At 38.5% G+C, this 16,305-nt stretch overlaps 1 protein-coding gene across 2 annotated transcripts in view; it reads left to right on the forward strand.

Annotated features, from left to right (window-relative positions):
- MBD5 (methyl-CpG binding domain protein 5) overlaps window positions 1-16,305 on the forward strand; it is a 102,013-nt gene that overhangs the window by 26,226 nt on the left and 59,482 nt on the right. For both annotated transcript variants that reach the window (XM_079310859.1, XM_079310860.1), the window contains exon 2: window positions 12,621-12,719. The gene's annotated coding sequence lies outside the window, so the exon portion shown is untranslated. The remainder of the gene's footprint in view (window positions 1-12,620; window positions 12,720-16,305) is intronic.

Consider the following 16,305-nt stretch of genomic DNA (forward strand, 5'->3'; position numbering starts at 1 on the left):
GACTTGAGCTGGCAATTCAGGGATTCTCAGGTAGTTTTGTGCAGGGAGAGGTGGTGGAAAGGCAGAGGAAGTTGTTCTTTGTCATCTCTTGGAGTTCTCCTTAAAGAAACTCCTGCTCCTTCCTGTGTGATTATTTTTATTCTTTTTTTTCCATGGGGGTTTGTCCCTGGAGCTCATGGTTTGAAATTTCTTTGGGTCTTCTGAAGAACAATTCTGAATTTTTAGCAGTTGATGAAGGACTGCTCCCTGCTCTGGATTTAGGGAATGTTTGCATTTTTCCTGGTGTTTCCTTTCTTGCAGCCTTTTGCAGAACTGCTTTGCTCACTTTGCTACAATTTCTTATTAAAAGCCCATTTTAAGAACCTACCTTTAGTCTCTGAACCTTTTCTAAATATCCTAAATAGTTACTTTGTCTAGATTTGTAACTCATTTGTGTTCCTACTCTCTACTCCATCTCACTGCTAGAAAATTTTTTGTTACCTCTCTGTCACTTTTTTCCTCATTTATTAAATGTTATATATTCACTTTTTGCCCAAAGTCTTGCCAGTGAACACACCTTGAATTTTTTTCATTTTTTTAACCTATTTTTTGGTATATCAGATAATACCAATATATAAATATTGTCTATATTTCCATTATTTGCTTTCTTATTTACAAGTTCAAGCACAAATTCACAATCCACATATTCACATATTTTAAGCAACTATAAGATCTATCACCATTCAAAATAGTAAATAATGCAATTATCATGTCCCCATAATTGCCCTAAAAGTTGTAGCAATAATTTTTTTGTCATCTTTAGACTTTGTGGACTCTAATTTATGTGGACACCAGACCTTACCTTAGTGTTCACTACTCATGGTCATTTTAAATGTTCATAAAAAGGGAGTTTCTTTTCCCAAATGCAGGATCCTGGAAATATTAAGTTTAAAATAGTCCTTGTGGGACCTAAACTTTGTGTTGACTTTTCTCTTTTGTGTTTTGGATTTGTTTTTTTTTGGTTTTTTTTTGATCTTCCTTAAAGGCTTTTGGAGTTTAACTGAGGACATTGTCCAGAATTTAAAATTTAATAGTTCCAATACACAGAGGTTAAAATTGGTGACTCCATCCCAAATCATACTTTGAGTGAAGCTTTGCACGAGAATGGTTTTGCCATAAATACTTTACTTGAATCGAATATTTTTTTTACACTTTGCACTTATACAATTTTAAAATTTAAATTGAAAATCACGTTCTGTTTGTTCCTCAGTTTTAGTGAGAGCTCAATGCCTGTTTGCTCCCAATTCCATGGAAGGAAATAAATGCTGTCTGTGCAGGAGTAGGGATGGAGCACATTTCAGCTTTCCCACCTGTGGCACAGCTGGGTCAGTGAGAGATGATGAAAGAAGATCAAATCAGTTTGGACAGGAGAACTCAAAGTGCAGGAGGTCAGCAGGTTCCTCATGTGAGGAATTGTTACCAGGCTAAAATGGGGGAGTTGTGCTTTTAGTTTATAAGAGTCTTGTTAACATAAAATAAGAAAATAAGGGATGATCAGGAGAACTCAGATCAAAGGGGAAGATTAGTGTGATATTATTTGGGGGATGAAGAAATTTCAGGAGCCCAAACTCTTAGAGAGAAGAAAAGGATTTGGGACAGAGCAAAGCTTGAAGAGGAAGGTGGGGGGGAGAAAAGTCATAAAAATAAATTAATAAGAATTTGAATTTTAAGATAAAAATCTGTCTCATGTTGTTGGGTTTTGTGTCTGGCACCTCCCACTATCCCAAGTTGCTCCAGGGATGGGAAATCCACAACCCCTCTGAGCAAGTCACTGTCCTTGAGACACTGAGGAAATACCTGGTGGAAATAATTGGGAATGAATCCTGGAGTGGGTTCAGTGCATGCTGGGATGTGGAAGGAGGCAGAGGAGAGATTTCCATCCTGCTGCTATTTTAGACTCCCTTGTTTTCCATGGGGAATTCCCATTCAGCACAGAACAGTGCCATTCTGCTGGAGTAATTCAGTGAATCTTTGTGATAGGATCTTGTGTTAGAAACTTGGTGAATTGTAGAAAATACTCCAAGAATTAACCAGCTCAGCAAAGCTTTCAAAAATAAATGAGAGAAAAGGGGAATTGTGCAGGTAGCACAAAGTTAATCCAGGAAGCAACTTTGCCTTCTAACCACATTAAACCCAAAGATTATGATGATTAAATTCTAACTTTGTTTATACTAAGTGATAGAATCCCTAAGAAATCCATGGAATCTGTGCCTTTTCCTAGCAGAAAGCAGTGACTCAACAACAAACTGACACTGTGACCTCAGCTGCCTAAAAGGACCCAACTTGCTTTGAAAAATATTTCTTTATGTTAGAAAAGAAAGGAAAATCTTGCTGAGGTATTCAGATCTGTTGGCAGCATCTCTTGCTCCTACACTAGGCAGAATTCAGAATATCTCAGACCTTGACAACCAAGGAATGAAAAGTTATGGGACAAGAAAATCCAGATTTAAATCTTTCCCTGCTGAGCTGGCAATCTGACTGAAAATTGTTTGCATGCTAAGGTGGAGTTGCTGTGAGTAGTGGAAGGAGCAGTTGAAATGTCTGAATGAAGCTGTTGATTGGGTTGGATTTAAGGAGATTTATTAAACTTTCCCTGTTCACCTCATGGACAGTCTTTCTGCATGTTTATGTTTCATTTCCATGGTAAATGGGGCCCATTTTCTATCAGAAAGATAAATGTGAAATAGAGATGTGGGTTTAGTGATTCTCAGAGTACACAGCTGGTTGTCATCCAGGGAGGGGCAATCACAAAAGTGCATTTCTTCCTGGAGGGTATGGAAAAGGCAGAGAAAAACATGTCCTGGGGGAACACAGGGAGAGCCTGGACACAGCTTGGGAAAAAGGAGATTCCAGTTAGGTACAAGGAAAATGAAAACTCTGCTTGTGTGAGTGCTGGGGAGGGACAAGGTGCAGGGCAGGAACAGGAGTGAATGTGAAAATGCAGAAATCTGGGATCAGTTCCTGATCACTCATAAAGTTACATTTACTCCCTGCTAATTATTTTTTTCTTCATCTAACCATTGGATTTCTTGACATCACACTGGTTTTGAATGGCAGGATTATCAGCAAACACATAAATATTTATCTTGGTTGATTTGCTATAAAACCATATCATTCTGTATTAACTTTACACAGCAAAAAAAATTTAGATTTTCTGTGAAGAAGATTTTGGTATGAGATTTTTGTCCTGCTAATACCCAGTATATATTTTCATATTTGATTATTTAGTGTGTATTCCTACTTGCATTATTTGCTGTACAGGTTACCAAAATCAGAGATTTCAGGAAATACTTGGGGTTTTTATTACAATTTCAGTACCAGGGGCTCATAGATCACAAATATCCCATTTTAGGAGCTCAGTGCAATGCCCTGGAAGGGATGTAACTGGTTTATGACTTATGGCCATGTCTGCATGGACACTCACTCCAAGGGATTCCAGCCACATGATTTAGGATTCCTACTTCAGGGCTAAAATGCTGCTTTGCCTTATTTATCAAAGACACCAGGATGTGCCTTTGTCTGGTCTGCTAAGGAATAATGGCATGGGAAGAGGAAGAGAGGGGAATTGCAGGACAAGGCTTAACAGCCTCTATGGATCTGAAATTGTAAACAGGGGAGGATAACAGGGAAATGCTCAGGCTGGAGTGGGGAATTGGAGCTGGAAATGAAGAGTGAAATGGAGAAAGAGATTAAGCCTAAATGTCATGGAGGAGTATTCAGCAACACTCGTGGCTTTTTAGGCTTTTTAGATGATTCTTCCAAAGAAAGCAAGGGAAAAAACAGTTTTGGGACAAAGGCCTTTCTTTTTTTTTTTTAATTTGCTTTTTCATTTTTTTCCTGTTTCTTTCCTTCAGCTTAACCACTCCATGTAAAAGAATCTCATCTGGGTATACAGAAGAATGCCTGACATTTTTGAGGCATGGCTGTGGATCTCAGCATCCCTGGGATTGCTGTGGTGATGCCACAGAACTTCCATAGGGTCCTGCAGGGAATCTTGAGCCCATCCCATTCCATGGGCACCTTCCCCTAGCCCAGATTGCTCCAAGCCCTGTCCAGCCTGGCCTGGGACACTTCCCCACCCTCCCAGGGATGGATTTGTTTTCCATAGTAAAGAATTCTCCATGGTAAAGAATTCTATTTATAGCGAAGAATTCTTTTTTTTGTCGTAAAGAAATTCTTTCACTGACTTCAGTGGGACTTTTTCAGAGAGATCGGGGTAGTTCAGGACTTTATTTTAGATAAGTTGAAAAATATAAGAGTACAAATTGGGTTGAGATGAAGAGAGGAAGATTTTTTTTTATGAGTGTTTTGCTTTTTTGGTTTGTTTTTAATGCCTGTAAATGCTGTTGCTTTATTTACCATGAGAAAGACCTGGATGACAATTCCAGCAGCAGTGTGGACTATTTAATTTGAGATTAGAATCATTCTGTAGGAGCAAGAAGAGATTTATGGGTGGCAAAGAAACCACCCAAATTGAAACTTTAAAATGGGCCAAACAGGTGAAAGTTTTGAACAATATCATTATTTTGACATGGATACTCCTTGGCTAAGCTTTTGATGTCTTTCCTTGAAAACTTTCAGTATTATCTCTGGTGGCATAAAATTCTTGCAGATCAAAATTAATTTGGTGGTTTAAATTGATGAGTTAAACTGGCAGCACCTCCCTGTAAAGGATAATTTGATTTTTTTTCCAGCAGCCAAACTGTTGGACAGAGTTCTGCCCACTTCCTCTTGCCCATTCATTCCCTCTCCACATGAAGGTTTTCTCCTCTTTTTGTGGTGGTGTCTCTGTGGGTTAAAAAAATGGAGCAGATAAAACAGATTCTGGTGTGTTTTTATTGGGAGGGATGATTTTGATGGGTTCTACAAAATCTCCTCCAGTAAGTTTTGGAGGGAATTGTTTGTTTTACTTGCACCTTTGTATTTTTTCTTTCCCCCCCCATTTATATTTCCAATCTCCTACTTATCCCAAACAACCATTAGAAACTAAAAAATCTTTTAAAACGTGAAAAACTTCGAAGAAACTTTTAAATTTTAACCACAATTTTGTCCTTGGGCTCCAACTCCCCAAGAGGTTTTATGGCATCTCAGGCACTCCAAATTTCCTTTCCTTGGAGAGCAGCCTGCCTCATCCATGAATTCCATAACCCAGCACTTACCCAAGCAGCTTTTCCACAATTAGGCTGGAAAAAATCAAATCCTGCTCCATCAGGATCCTGCAACCAGCACTGGTGCTTCCTCCTGGTGACAGAAATGGGGATGTGCCCATTGGGACTCTGCAGGGAAGTGGCTGGAAAAATGAACAAGGTTGTTTTCTCCTCCAAAAAAAAAAAAATAATAATAATTCCAAAGCTCATTTCAGCCAGTCAGGAAGGGAATTCTGCTGCTGGTTTGATTGTCCACGTGGCTGCTGTGGAGATGTCTCAGGTGATTGTGGTGCCTCTCTGAGGCAGTTTCCCTGGAAGGTTTTCTTTTTACTGAAGATAAGATGGAAATAGTAATGATGGAGACAAAACTGATAAGGGCAGGAATATCAGAAGGAATGGCAGAGTAAAGGCAGAGCTGTGACTGAATGTGCTTTAAACAGGGATTTGTGCCAGTGGGAATCCTTGTGGCTTCCTGAGTTTTGGAAAACACAGGTTGCTGAAAAAAAATAAATTATGAAGTCCACCCAGAATCATGTTTGTCCTTATTTTAATAAAAAATAAAGAGGGGTAAAAAAACTATTAAGACTTTTTTCTTTAATGTGCCTGAGCCCTCTGCTTTTCCAGCAGGCAGCACAGTGAGCTGTGAGGAAATAGGATTTTATCTTCTATTTCACAAGGAAGGAATATGGGCACGGCTTCAAATAAATTTGCTATTAAGAAAAAAGTCCATTATTACATTTAAGGAGTGTTCTGAAGTTTCCAGGAGTGATTTGCAGGGGCTGATCTGTATGAGCTGCACACACAGCTGAAAAGGGAGATAAATTCCTTTCTGTTAGTAACACAATCATCTCTCAAGGTATTTTTTATTAAATTAGATTGGTCTAACTAAAGTGCTCCTGATGTCATTTGTGGATGCTCCTAAATCATCAGCTAAAGAGCAGCTGATCTAAGTTTGGCCAAAGAAAGAAATGAAGTTTTAGAAGATTATATTCCTTATTCCAATCAATCAGAATTTGATACTTGTGTACAGGATTGTTTTAAAAGCATTGTAATTATGGCAGTGCTATAAATCTTATGTTAATGGAGAAAGAAAAAATATGAAATGTGACCCATACTTGAAACCTAAATATTCAGTGGATGTTCCTTATGGAATGAGAGTGAAGGGAAAAAAGGTGGAGTAATAAGTCTGTGTGAATGTAGGCCTGGAAAAGTGGGATACATGGATTAAAAACATTTTAATTTTGCATAAAGTCTTTTCCTAGATTTCAGTTTGATGCTGAACATGCCCTGCTATATAAAGAAGTATTCCTCTGTTAAATCTTGGGGGATTTGGAGGCACTTATGAATTAATTTGTTTCCAGGAGTTCCATTAAAAGAGAAATCCTTTGTAAAACTGTAGGTGTTAAAATACAGACCAAAAAAACATTTCTTGGTCTGGGAAATTAGACACAGTTCTTAGCTGAATATTGAAATTAAAGTGCAAAAAAGACCCCTGAAACCTGTTAATTATTACTTTCAGATTTCAAAGAAATATTTTTCTAGAGTTACTTTCAGGTTTCTTCCCTTAAAAATAAACAAGATATTTGTGATTTCATGAAAATCCTTCCATTGAAACCAAAAGTTATTGTTTAAATACTGATAGCAGTTAAATAAATTAAAATATCCAGGAGAGGAGGGCCCAATGCAGACCCAGGACAGCCCCAACCATGGCAGTGGCCAAACCCAGGCAGAAACTGCCTGAACTGTGATGTAAAACTCTGCATTTTGTGCTGAATAATTACAATTCAGTGAAAATAACAGGAAAATACTGTTGAATGGAAATTGTCATAAGATCAGCCAATTAACACAATTTCTCTGTTGCATTTGATTGCCTTTTCTGTCCTTGGAAGAAGCCAGAAAATAAACCAAGAGATGTATCTGAAGAGATGCATTTTTTTCCTTTTGGCTTGGTAACCACAGATTGATACATTCATAAATTTACAACATTTTGGGCTTCTGAATGTTTCTAATTTCATTTTGGAGGAGAGGAATATTTCTTCAAACAACTGAGGCTCAACACTGCACCATTTTTCCCCTTTTTGAAAGGAAGTCTCTGAAGAGATGTCAGTGTTTTATCTGCAGTGAAGTGTCCTCTTTTCAGGTTTTGATTCCATGTCATCATTTCTGGTACCCAGTGTTTGAAAGCACAGGAGCATTAATTATTTTATAATAGTAAATGTCAGCGTGCAGTTGTCTCAAAACCCACCAAAAATAGAACTTTTAGCCCAACTTGCAGGTTTTAAACACCAGCACTGCTAGGAAATAACCATCCAGAAATGAAAGCTTTGTATCCACAGTTGTCTAATTCATCCCCTTCAGTTTTTTAGCTCCAAGTTTAGAAAAATGGGAGTGTGGCATCAGTTGCCTGTGCAGATTTGTTACAGACACAGGCTGCCCTGGAGGCAGCAAATGCTGTCAGGGTGACAGCCACTGCCACAAACCAGAGGGGAATATTTTTGGAACCATCCAAACAGCAGAGGAAGAACATCCTGTTATAAACACACTGATACTTGCATGGCTGGAAAAATATTATTCTCTTTTTCATCCTCAAACACCAAAAAAATAAACAAGAGGGTGTGTGCTCACCCTTCCATTCATTTTTCTGGGTTTCACAAGTTTGGGGAGAGCCCTGGTTCTTCACAGGCTTGGAAGCTGACAGGAATTTTGTGTTTCCCTTCCTAGCAGGGATTTGAGGAGGTCACTAAAACTCACTGTGCCACCAGGGTTTTGTGGGAGGGAAGCAAAGCTCTGTCACCTCCACGTGACTCAGGAAGAGAATTCCCTTGGGAGGGTATTTTTGGATACAGGAGGTGTTTGGGTGCATGACAGTGGAGATGCAAAGGGTTGTCTTTTATACCTGGAATTATAAAAGGCCAAAATCCTTTTTTTTTCTTTTTTTTTTTTTTTTTTTCCTTTTTTTTTTTTGAGGTTGTTGAATTTGCTGCTGCATCACCTGAGAGGAGAGTGACGTGTGAGTGGTCACTTGGTTATTTTAATGAGTGCAGAGAGCACTTGGGTGAAATATGAGTAAATCTCATTACTCTGACAGTGGTTGCCTGACTACAAAGAAAGTTTATATTTAGTAAACTACTCACTCCTGTGACCTAGTTTGCTGGGGATGATAATTTTCTTGGAGTGGCTCTGAGCTTGCTTTTCCCTGTTCAATTTCCATGAATGAGGGATTCTTCCCATCTCTGCATTTCTGGGCTGCTCAGAGCAAGGAAGACTCTTGGAATTTGATTCAGTCCATGGATTTTTTCCCAACATCCCATCCATCCCTTGTCCCCAGTCCCTCTCCAGCTCTCCTGGAGCCTTTTTAGGAACTGGAAAGGGCTCTGGGATTTCCCTGGATCTTTCCCTTCTCCAGCTGAACATTCCCAAATTTCCCACCCCATGGCTTCTCCTGTGCTCTGTTACTCTGTTCAGCTTTAAAGACAGATTAGATGCTAAAAAAGTATTTAGAGGTAATCCAGAAAGGAAGAAAATGGAGATATTTGTGTTTGGAAGATAAATGGGATTTTTTTCTAATGGAGTTTGTGTCTTGTTGAGGGCTGGGAGATTTATTTTTCTCAGAAATATTTTGATTCTCAGAAATTTTGGTAGCGCTGGGATTTTTGCCTGTAGTAAAAAAGAAAGTTATCTGTTGTTTGTATACACAGAAAAAAACACATATTTTATTCTATGTACTTATAATACTTAAATAAAATATGTGGGCTGGATTTAAATATGAATATGTAGAGTTAAGTATCTGATCCAGAATGCAGCACAGCACCCCCAAAATTGCCCAGAATACCATTAAATTTGTACAATTAGTGAGGCTCTCCTACTTTTAGTTAAACTATCTTGCTGTTTTCTAATGGTAATTAGAAAATTCTGTTCTTTGGGTGTCAGTAAAATGTTAAATAACAGTTAAAAGCAGGATGGAATTCTTCCTTAGGACAATCTTGGAGTAGACTCATCTGTCATGTGATCTCATTAGTCCTTGCTCGCTCATCTCTGACAAAAACAATCTGACCTGCTTTATTTATTTCTCACTTCAAACTATTAATTTACAAGAAAGATTGAGGCAGCCTTTTCAGCATTATTGTGGAATAAAAAAAATGGAAAACACTGGTGTTTTCCTCCTCCTCCTTCTCCAGAGGTAGCTTTTGGAACTGAGCTGGATCATGGTGGGGGTTCTGAGCTCAGAGGAGAATCCAGCCCTGCTCCTTCCTGCTCTGCATCCCTCAGGTGTGAAAATAGTGTTTTTTCAATCTGCTGCTCCTTTGCATTTCCCACTACAAAAAAAAACAAAAAAAAAAAAAGGAAATATTTTCCTAACTCTGTGTGCAGATATTGTGTTATGCATCGAAAATTTCTGCTGTTTCCTGGGTGCATTTATCTTGCTGTGGAATAATTTTCATGTGTCTGGAAGGATTTTTTCTCACAAACAAGAAAAACACCTCCCAGAGGCAACAGCTGATGGAAATTTCAGAGGCTTTGGAGTGTTTCTGTGGTGGTGCATCCCAAATATTCCCTTACCTAACAGAAAATGATGTGAGATTTTGCACCTGTCTGAGCTGATGGGTTTCTTTTCATCCCTAAACATCTCTAGGAAGCTCAGGCATGTTTGTCACCCATGAGATTGAAGAATTAGCATTGAATTGTGGAATGGATTGGGTTGGAAAGGGCTTTAAAACCCATCCAGTGCCACCCTTGCCATGGGTAGGGACACTTTCCACCATCCCAGGTTGCTCCAAACCCTGACCAGCCTGGCCTTGGGCACTGCCAGGGATCCAGGGGCAGCCACAGCTTTTCTGGGAATTCCATCCCAGGGCCTCCCAACCAGGAATTTCTAAATTAATTTTGATTTACTAATGAATTTTTGAACATTTAATCATTCTTGTCACGTATTCAGGCAGTTCAGCTTCTTCAAAGTTGTTGCATAGGAATAAATTAACAAAAACTTATAGAGGAAGTTTCATATCTCAAAAGATACTAAATGTTGAGTTGTATCTAAAGAAATGTTTTGTCCCCAGTCCAGGAAGAAATTTCAAAAAAAAAGAAATCAAAACAGATTCTTCCATTTGAGCAGAGACATATGTTTGGTGGGTTGGCACCAGACTAGGATGCAGAATCCTGTAGAACCAACTCTTCATATTCTGGGATATTTAGAGGAACAACATTCAAAATAAGGTGCTGGAGAATATAAGGAAAAGAGAAACATTTTCAAAAGAAGACTGAAGGGCAGCACAAAGGAATTCCAGGCACTCCTGGGCTGTGGTGACCAGGAAAGGGTGTTCAGGATCCACAGAGAGATTTTTTGGATGGGGCTTGGAGCAACCTGGGACAGTGGAAAGTGTCTTGACTCTGCATGAGCTTTTAAACCATCCTGGAATTCTGTGGAACTCTGTCTTTATTTCTGTATGAAATCTTAGAGGAGTCAACACTGTAAATCATAAAAACCATTTAATTTTATCAATAAATTCCCATTAATTGGTCGTAGTGACTCATTCTGGTCTTAGGGTGATGATCATAAAAATCACATGGAGAAAAAAATGAAACACTTGGGTGCCATTCAGCAAAATTAACAGGTCCCAAGAAATTCAGCAGATTCCCTTGAAAGATGTGGTTAAACACAGAAGAAATTTCTTCCCAGTGCTGTGATGCTCCAAGCCCTTGGAGAAGGCTTAGAGGTTTTGAGAACAAAATTAATGATACCCTTACAATTATTGCAGTTGTTCTGTTTGAGAGTGATGATTAAATCCGATCAGAAATAACATCTGCAGTGGGAGCAGAGTTTAAATTTCTGGATTGTGGCTGTGCAGTTCACAAAGAAAATAGAAAATATCATCTATTAACACAAAAGGCAACGTGAGAATGATTTACTTGTCAGGCAGGAAAAAAAAAAAAAATACAGATCTTTTCATGGAACTGAAAAAAATCTGGGGAGATTAAGAACTGAATGGCAAGTTTGAAGCACAGTTGATAGAAAACCTCAACAGCAAATTATGTGAACAAAGTCACTTTAAGGGACAACTCAGAAGCACTTTGGAGACTCCAAACAAGATGTGTTTAAAGTGGCACAATGAAATATCACATTATCATCCCAGAGCTTCTCCACATCATGTGTTCTTCATTTAAAATCCCATTTTTCACTCCAATTCTCAACCCATTTCCCAGTTTTCAGCAGATGAGCTTTCCTCTTTGGAGCTACAGCTCCAAACTTCTGTGCTGAACCCATTGGGCTGGTCAGTGATGTCAAATCTTTTGCACCTCTTGTTTCCCAGAAACTTCCATGACTTCCTTGAGCCTTCCATTATGAAAAAAAAAAAAAATTCCATTCCTCTCCTGCCCTTCAACCCCATATCTGGAAATTCCCCACCAATCTGTCAAGGCAGCATCACCTCCAGCAGCTTTTTTGGGATTTCCCTGGATGATTTTGGGTCTGGAGTGTTTTCCCTACACTGATCCATCCATTGTCAGCTGGGCAGGCCTGGAGGTGCAGGACACACAGTTGGTATGAGAAAGAAAGGGAAAAGAATTGTGGGCAGTTTAATTTCATAGTCTGATGTGAGTTATGTCCTCTCTGAGGATTTTGCATTTTTGGAAGCTCTAGAAAGAGGAGAGTGTCCATGTAGATATAATAGATAGATATAGATATATAGATAAATATAGATATAGATATAGATTTAGATATGATAGATATAATATAGATATTCAATAACTTGCTGGTTGGTAGGAGAAGTTGGATTAAAATGTGTTTTTTCTCAGGTGATAAAAGTCAGGGGAGTTTTCCTTTTGCTTACACTTGGATTCCTCCATGGTCTTAGAAAGTCTAAACCAAATAGAATTGACTGAATAAAAAAGAAAAACAGTTTACAAGACAAAAACTTCTGGGCCTGATGAGTTTTCTAGTGATTTAATTTTTTATATTTATCTTTCCATAGCTACAGTGCTGAGATGTGAAAGCAGCACTAACAAATTATGCTCTAGGGTTACATTGTTGAATAATTGTATTTTTTAAAAGCATAACTGGCATTTATAGTGACCTTGTCTTAAAGTTACCTTTAATTTCAGTCTAGGGAGGTGGTTTAACTTTATATAATCTACTAGTGCTTATGATATGTCACATTTCAATACTAATTTGTAATTTTATTTAATTGAACTTTTAACTCACGGGATCCTTGCTGTTGTTGTTTTGAATTCCCCAAGTTAGGTGTATTTTTAAATATACTAATGCAAAGTAATTATCATATTCCTCTAGCAAATCAATCCCTTCCCATCTAGTGACTGTTTATTTTTTAACAGCACCTCCTAAATTCATCTATTTCATGCAATTGTGCCTTTTTAATGAATAAATCCATCAGAGTTTAGCTCTCCTGGCTGATTTTCTGCTCTGCTGTGGTTCTGCAGATCCTTGGTGACGATGGTGGTGGCTGGAGGCAGCACTGTTGAAGATTTTATCATTTACAGACAAGATCTCTGAAATCTGTTTTCCTTCAGACAGCAAAGGTAACTCAAATAATCCACATTATGCATTTGTCTCAATGTAATAAGTTCTGTTTTGACTTCCAAAATTGAACAGCAGCTGAAGTTTGGAAGTCTGACCACTCTGCCAACTTTAAACCTTTTTTAATGTTTATTTATTCTGAAGTGAAAAATAATAAATATCCATGGAAAGAGCTCAATTTCTTCTCCTCCTTTTAGTTACAGGAATATCCTTAGCTTGTCTTTTTTTTCCCTGCACTTAATGTTTTTCTTTATTCTTCTTTTCTCAAGAGTATTTTGACCTGCAGATCAGTTACAATATTTTTGTGGTACTGATGAGAACCAGCATTAAAAATCTAGAAAGTAATTGAGGAATGGGGCTTATGCTCAAAAAGACAAAAATCAGGTGAAAAAAGGGTAAAACACTGATAAATCTGTTAAAAATTTCTATAGAATTTTAGAAGTATGATTTCTTTAAATTAAATACTGAAAGCACAAATCTGATGTGTCCTGTGCCATTTATTTTCTTTGCTTGTATTATTTATTATCAACAAATGTGAGGATATTCAGGAGAGTTTTGTTTATGAATAATTTTTTTCTGTTTCTGTATAACACCATAGGTAATATGGGACCTTTTTTTTTTTTTTTTTTTTCTATTATGGAAATAGAGCTAATTTTCCCACTCATTATCTGCTGTTAATTTAATGTGTGGCAATATCTGAAATTTAGTGCTGATTATGGCAGTAGATTTTTGGTTAGCAGTACAGCTCATCTATGAGCAAACCAATTAAGACATCATTTCAGAATATAATTGAGCTCCTAATGGGGCACTTGAATTCACTGGGAATTTACATATTTGCTTTTCTTTGCTTTAGCAAAGAGAGGTCCAAAATGAGGCTGCAGCTTCAGTTTTGAACTTCTGGAGGCACCAACTCGAGCTGAGGCTTTTCAAAGTGAAGCTTGTAAAATGCTTTTGACTAAAAGCATGGATAAATTCAGGGATAAGCTCCTTAATTCTCAAATTTGAACTTTAGATGGCTCTTAGGAGGTGGGAATTTGAGGAATACAACCTCTGCTGTTTTTAGGATGCTGAGTTCCAGGTGATGCTCTGATACAGCACAGTTAAAAGTGATTTAAATACAAAGTTTGTTCAGTGTTTGTAATTAACTTTCTTCTATTAGTCAAATCAGAATCTGTTGGAAAAGGGCTAATTCTGCAAATCTTTCTAATACATATATAATATATACATATATGTAATCTCTATTTCAAGCAGGATCAAGAGAGAATTCTTGCAAGTGTCTTTTTAGCCCACACAAATAAAGTGTCTCATTTATGGAGTCTTTGAAAATGAAAGGAAAAAAATGAAGGCAGTTCTCTTTCTTTTTCATTTTGCCTTAGTTTGGGGATTTTTTTGACCCTCAGAAGGAAGATTTTTCCATTTAGAAGACAAACAGAGCTGAGAGAGGTTATTTATACCTCTGCCTTATTGAGGGGTTGGGTTTGTTTTGTTGTCACTCTTCCCTTCCAGGGTAGACCTTTGCATATGTTTTTATTTGTTCTAAAATAGGAATCTACACCATTTGGAAAACCAAATGTTTTGGGGGAATAATTATCAAAGTCTGTGTTTGGGTTCCAAAAAAACCTTTTTGCTATGTGAAAAACTAGGGCAGGGAAAGTGGTTTTCTCTGTAAGGTTCATGTTGTACTGGTTATTTCCTGAAAGTTTTAATATGTACATGTGGATAAACCTCAGGATGCTCCAATGAAATCCAAGAAAACATTTAGTTCTCATTCTCAGCATCTTAACTTGTATTTTGTACTCTTTTTTTTTTTTTTTTTTCCCTCACTAAAGTGCTCACAGCTGTGCAGGTATTGCAGCCCCTGCTGCTGTTCCATTTGATCTATTTTTAAAAGCAGGGGCTCTCTGGATGGAATCCACATTCCTGTGTAGTCCAATACTCCCAAACCTTCCTGACCCTGCCTCACCCACTCAGAGCTCCTGCATTATCTTTAATTACATGATACCATTGCTATTTTCCTCCATAGGAAACCCTTCCATTAAATAGATGGAATTTAACCAGCAATCCACTGCCTTTAATTGTTCAATCCTTCCTTCCTCAGTAATGTTCAGGCCTTTCCCTGCTGATGGAATTCACTATTTGCTTTTGTGATTTCTCACCCCTTTTACCAACAGGTTTTGGGGAATCCCACATTGGTTTGGGTTGGAAGGGACATGAAAATTCATCCAGGTCTGTGGCAGAACTTCCACTATCCCAGAATATTCCAAACCTTCTCCAGCCTGGCCTTGGGCACTTCCAGGGATCAGGGGCAGCCACAGCTGCTCTGGGAATTCCAGCCCAGCCAGGAATTCCCAATTCCCAATATCCCAATATCCATCCCTGCCCTCTGGCAGTGGAATCATTCCCTGTGTCCTGTCCCTCCATCCCTTGGCCAAATTCCCTCTCCAGCTCTCCTGGAAACTTGGGTCTGCACACCCAAGTTTGGGTTTTGGGGTTTTTGGGTTGGTTTCCCAGCTCTGTCATTCCAAGGTTTGGGTTTTGGGGCTCCCAGCTCTGTCATTCCAAGGTTTGGGTTTTGGGGTTCCCAGTTCTACCATTCCCAAGCTTTGGGTTTTGGGGTTCCCAGCTCTGTCATTCCAAGGTTTGGGTTTTGGGGCTCCCAGCTCTGTCATTCCAAGGTTTGGGTTTTGGGGTTTCCAGTTCTGTCATTCCCAAGGTTTGGGTTTTTGGATTGGTTTCCCAGCTCTGCCATCCCAAGGTTTGGGTTTTTGGGTTGGTTTCCCAGCTCTGTCATTCCCAAGGTTTGGGGTTTTGGGGTTCCCAGTTCTACCATTCCCAAGCTTTGGGTTTTGGGGTTCCCAGCTCTGCCATCCCAAGGTTTGGGTTTTGGGGTTCCCAGTTCTGCCATCCCAAGGTTTGAGTTTTTGGGTTGGTTTCCCAGCTCTGCCATCCCAAGGTTTGGGTTTTGGGGCTCCCAGCTCTGTCATTCCCAAGGTTTGGGGTTTTGGGTTGGTTTCCCAGCTCTGCCATCCCAAGGTTTGGGTTTTTTTGGTTGGGGTTATCCTAAGGCACACAGGGAGCAGAAATTGGTTCCAGCAATTTTCTCCTCAGCCTATTTTTCCTGAATTGTCATTATAAGCCAGGAGCCTGCTTGCCTTTTCTGAAGGCCTGATGTTTTTCTGAGAACAATCAATTTTCTGTCTAGCTCTGTCTTCTTTCCATATGAAAGGCTTGGAGTTTTATGAAATCCCAAGGTACTCTCTCTAACACAAGGTATAAATGAATTCTACCTTCTTAAATTTAATAAAAGGAGACCTACTTCATTTGAATATTTTTTCCCAAAGAAATTATTTAAAGGATTTGGGTTAAAAAAAAAAAAAAAGACATTTTCCTAATGTTGCTCTTTAATATCACAACTTTTAGGAGCATTTTAGAGCCAAATTTTCAAAGTACATTTGAAATGTAATAGATTTGATAAGTTGTTCTCTGCCTGAGCAGAATTTTTTGTAACACTTCTGCCAAGTTTTTGCACAGAGCAAGAAGTTTGTTTTCCCTGATCCCAGTTTCTCTTCCAGCTGCTCTTTCTGAAAC

This window comes from Erithacus rubecula (assembly GCF_903797595.1).
Source record: "Erithacus rubecula genome assembly, chromosome: 8".
NCBI classification, from domain to species: Eukaryota; Metazoa; Chordata; class Aves; order Passeriformes; family Muscicapidae; genus Erithacus; species Erithacus rubecula.